The 4,624-nt window shown below is 39.1% G+C and overlaps 1 long non-coding RNA gene across 1 annotated transcript; it reads right to left on the bottom strand.

Moving 5' to 3' along the window:
- Nucleotides 1-384: 384 nt before the first annotated feature.
- On the bottom strand, nucleotides 385-4,390 carry LOC139627226 (uncharacterized). Its single transcript, XR_011692524.1, has 3 exons — nucleotides 4,264-4,390; nucleotides 2,201-2,292; nucleotides 385-1,662 (listed from the first exon to the last, which is right to left on the bottom strand). It is a non-coding gene; the product is annotated as an uncharacterized lncRNA (long non-coding RNA).
- Between the last annotated feature and the right edge of the window lie 234 nt (nucleotides 4,391-4,624).

Here is a 4,624-nt window from a genome sequence, read left to right as displayed (position 1 = left end):
TGAGAAAAATAAGTGCAGGCCTGATGGGAAGGGGAGGAAAGGAAGACACAAACAGCAAAAAAGGAAGAAGAAATCAGTTCTCTGAGAGCTTGTTGTAATTATGAAATCTCTTCCTCTGGACAGAAATAGTCCACATAAGAGTGGGTTGAATGAACATCGGTCCACTTCTTTTGGAGCCTTTGAAGGTCTTATTCGTTGGTATGAAGTTGTATGGTTCAAAAATGACTTACCAAGTAACCAACCATGTACACATCCACAAATGTTTCTGACATCATTATAGTTTAAAATGTACATTTATGTATAATTATATACTCATTCATGTATATATATATATATATATATATATATATATATATATATATATAAATGTAATGTGAAGCAGTGTTTCTTGCTGGAGGAGCATGAAGCATGACATTTTTTCCACAGTGAGGATATCCTCTTTTTTACTGTGCAACTGCACTTTTTAACTGTGAGCTCAGCAAAGCTAAATTCTTGCAGAATTTCTTAAGGAGAGTGAAACTATTGAGTAACTATTTTGTTGCTGCTTGAAAATGGTTTCACTTCCCTAAAACCACACTGGTGCAACTGATACAGCTAAAGATAGAAAGATGCATCACACAATTATGAATCATATGAGAGTATGACATTTAGCAGTCACTTAAATCAAATCCTGCTGCACTTGTTGAGTAACAATCTATTGTTGCTTTTGTATGAAGAATTTTTTTTACAGAATCTGATGCAATATGTGAATTAATCATTTTCTCTGATTTAAAAATAAGCAGAGTGTCAGAATGAAGGCAAATGAAAACAATTTGGGGCACAGACCTTGGCCAGGTGTTGTGCTTGTCAAACAGAAGGCAGAGACAAACTGAGGTCCTGCACAGATATCTTATCTCAGTCTGTTTGGTGCGTGTTTCAGTCTTTTAAACTATCTGACTGACTGTCTGAAAAAATGTGAATATTGCTGACTGACGCCATGACACACACAATCTGTGAAGTCCAACAGACAACTATGGACCCAGGTTATAGTAGGGTCTATATGACCACATATACAGTGAGGTCTAAACGTCTGAGACTACTTTCCCTTTCAGGTGAATAAGAAAGTTGATTTCCTGCTCTCTCTCTCTCTCCTTCCCTTCCTCTCTCTCTCTTTTGCTCTCTCAAGCCAAACACTCAAGGTAGATGGCTGCCCACCTTGAGCCTGGTTCTGCTTGAAGTTTTTCCTTGCCACAGTTGAGTGATTGCAGGAATTGTTGGCTCTCTGCAATCAATATTATAAAGAGTATAGTCTAGGCCTGCTCTACATGAAAAGTACCCTGAGATAATTTCTGTTGTGATTTGGCGCCATATAAATCAAAATTAACTTGACCTGAAAGTGGCCTCAGACTATTGGACTCTACTATATTGCTTGAGATTTTTTTTTAAATCACATTATGAGAGAGATTTTGAACTTTAACCCCAGAGTTTCTCTTTTGCATATTCAGCATCGTGTTCCAGCAGATACAGGGTCTCTTTTAATTTATTAACTAATCACCTATTATGGCCTTAGTGGTGATGATAAGAAGAAGAGGGAGGCTCCAGCAGCAGAACATCCAATTCAAGACTGTGCACTTGTCTGAGCCTCTGTCCATGGTCCTGAACCACTCATCTACACCCATAGACCTAGAGCAAATAGAACAGACTGACCAGATGTTTTATCAACAGGCTACTCAAACAGAGGGTAAGTTCAAGAAAGAAACAGGCAGCAATCTGAAGACTCTGATATTTTTGCACCTAAAAAAATTGTGGTATTACCTTTTTTGCAACTTTCTCAGAAGATATATGTTAAAGATAGAAGAATATCTGAAACACAGAATTACCAGATAATATCGCTTTATAAAAATGTGTCTCTTATTTACGCCTGACCATTCAAAGTGAGGGAGAAATACTTGCTGAGACATAGCTGCTCTACCTAAGAGTAGCCTTCAAGTAGAAAGATGTGCAGATTCACTTCAAATCTCATGAAAAATTTAAAAGCTGTTAAAAGTTTTAGAAGTTAAAAGTCTAACGTAAACAGAGCAAGCTATCTGCTAGACAACTTTCCACTGTCTTCTGTCCTCTTGCCTCGCCTGAGCATGCTGTCTTCCTTTGTTTTCACCTTCTCTTGCGCTCTCATGAGATGTCAAAGAAGTAAGTGTGCCAGGAAGAACAGAGCACTCACCTCAAATGGCGTCCGCTCACATAATGCATGAGGAGATGTCTTCAGCAAACACCACAACAGGAAGCGTTTGAATCCACGAAACATCCTGCTTTCTGAAAGTTAAATGACATGCTGTAAATAAGTTGTCAGTCAGTCTGTGTGTGTGTGTGTGTGTGTGTGTGTGTGTATATGTGGTGTGTGTGTGTGACTAATACAGATACGAGCTTCCAGGGTACAGACTGTGCTGCTCACGGCTAAAAGCCAAGATGTTAAACTGACTCTGCTAATTAGACAAATTTTCACAGTTTTTACAGAGTGTGGATGTTAACAGGGTGCCTGTGACTCGCTGCGGATGTGCGTATGTGTCTTACTCACCTCAAGCCACAGGCCATAAACCCAGAGAAATCCTGCTGTGAGCTCCTGACCTTCCACCCTAATAATGTCCACCTCATTCAAACTCGCTCCTCGTGTCCAATACACACTCAATCATCTTTGTTCAACTTCATGACAATTATTGTCAATTATTGTTGAACATTTCAATCACAAGAATCTAAGTGAATGAAGAAAAACATTTATTTGATATAGTGTGCACAAAAGGAAAAGTTGAGGATATAATGTATGTCAGACTTTTTGGGGACTTTACCTTCCAGGTAGAATGAGAGAATGCGTTGTTTCAGCAAATACCCAGAACGACATAAGTTTTACATTCGTGATTGATGTAGCCCTCTAGTGGCCATAATAATGATGACTTTTGTCCATGTGAGCAAAGGAGGATGTAAAGTTACAGAAAGAGCAACAAAGTCCAAAAAGGGAGTAGGTTGGTGTGGATGGATGGGGTCAATAAATCATTGGCATGACAATCTGACAGTCAACGCTAGTTTCTTTTAGCCATGACCACGATTGTTCTCTAACTGTAACCAAGTGGTTATTATTGTAACCATATCAATGAAGATCCCCTAATCTTAACAAAGTAGTCATTTTAGCTCAAACCATGATCTTTCCCAAACGATAAACAAGCTGTGTTGGTATCTACACATAACCAAATCTTAGCCATAGCAGTGTGAGATCAGAAAATGATTTTATTTTTTGAAAATGTTGTCGACATGATCGTTTTACCAAGGTTGTCATACCGTGACCTGTGCAGGAATAATTCCCTGATGGAGTCTAGACACTGGTGGAGGTGAATGAGTGAGGAACAGTTTTACTGATTATAGATGGATGTGACGTGGAGTTGGATTTCTGATGTGCTGGATCTGAATGGACCTATGGGACATCTGGCTCTTAAAATAAGAAAACTGGAGTTGAATGGGGTCAAGGTGGGTTGCATCAATTGGGCACTAACCTGACATTGGACAGCAGCAGATGAAGAACCGAATTTGAAAGAAATGAGTTGATTGGCTCAGAGAGGCTTTTACCGAATTCTACTGGCTGAAGTGAAACGTGTCAACTTCCTAAGTCAGGGTAAGGAAGAAATCTCAATAAACAGAGTAAACATGAAAATAGTCTTCCTGATTGATGTTTCACTAAGCTTCATAACTAGAGAAAAAACTCAACACCTTAATTGATTGAATAGGCCTCTAATAGCAGTGATACTTTATCTAAAGTGCTCAAAGGGTAGTGTCTTTTTTATTGGCTTTCTGAAACCAAAGTGTGAAGAAATGATGAGTTTATCTGCTCTAAGGTGCACAGCAAATATTAGCAAACACACCTATCTAATGTACTCCTTAGATTGACTTAAGTGCCAAGATATCAGGGTATAGAATATGTACGTATGCAGCTATCATGTGCTTAATTAAGCCTGAAACAATGAAAAGTTTTACTCCCTTTTTATTCCATTAAGATAATCCATTACAATAGACTATATACAGATTCACTATGTGATGATGTGTAGTGTAGCCTAACGTTTCTGTAAATTTACACACAAAAGCATATCTATGCTGATAGGATAACATGCACTTTTACACACTAGAGGAAACATGAAGAGTGGAGTAGAGCGTTTCAGCAGAAGCTCAGTTTGTGTTTAGACTCGCTTGGCCCAGTATGCCGTCAGCTCAGATGGAAGCACATACTGTACACATACTCACATGATTTTCTCAGGAACAACCAAACACTTCGTGTAAACCTGAACTGTTCAGAGCCCTCTCTGAATTTAGCTGGCTTTCGTGGTCCTTCACGAACAATGTAATGTGGGATACAAGTGCTCAGCATTGACCCTTCCAGTATAACAAGCGCCAACTAGCTGTGGCCGGTCACTGATTAACCAGAGTCTTGATAAGATCTGTTGGCTGAGTTGATAAGACCTCTCGTGTCAAACACAAGGAGAGATCATTGACTCTCACACAGCATTATGAAACACCAGTGCTTCATCAGCAGCCCGTCTTTTCGCAGAAGTGGAAGGATGATTGATTGATTCTGTTCTCTCTCTCTCTTTCAGACGTTCTACCT

The sequence above is a fragment of the Trachinotus anak genome, unplaced genomic scaffold (genome assembly GCF_046630095.1).
Source record: "Trachinotus anak isolate AG129_WGS33_773 ecotype Australia unplaced genomic scaffold, CSIRO_AGI_Tana_v1 ptg000002l, whole genome shotgun sequence".
NCBI classification, from domain to species: Eukaryota; Metazoa; Chordata; class Actinopteri; order Carangiformes; family Carangidae; genus Trachinotus; species Trachinotus anak.
Note: the sequence above shows the minus strand (reverse complement) of the source record. Positions and strands in the feature narration are given on the sequence as shown.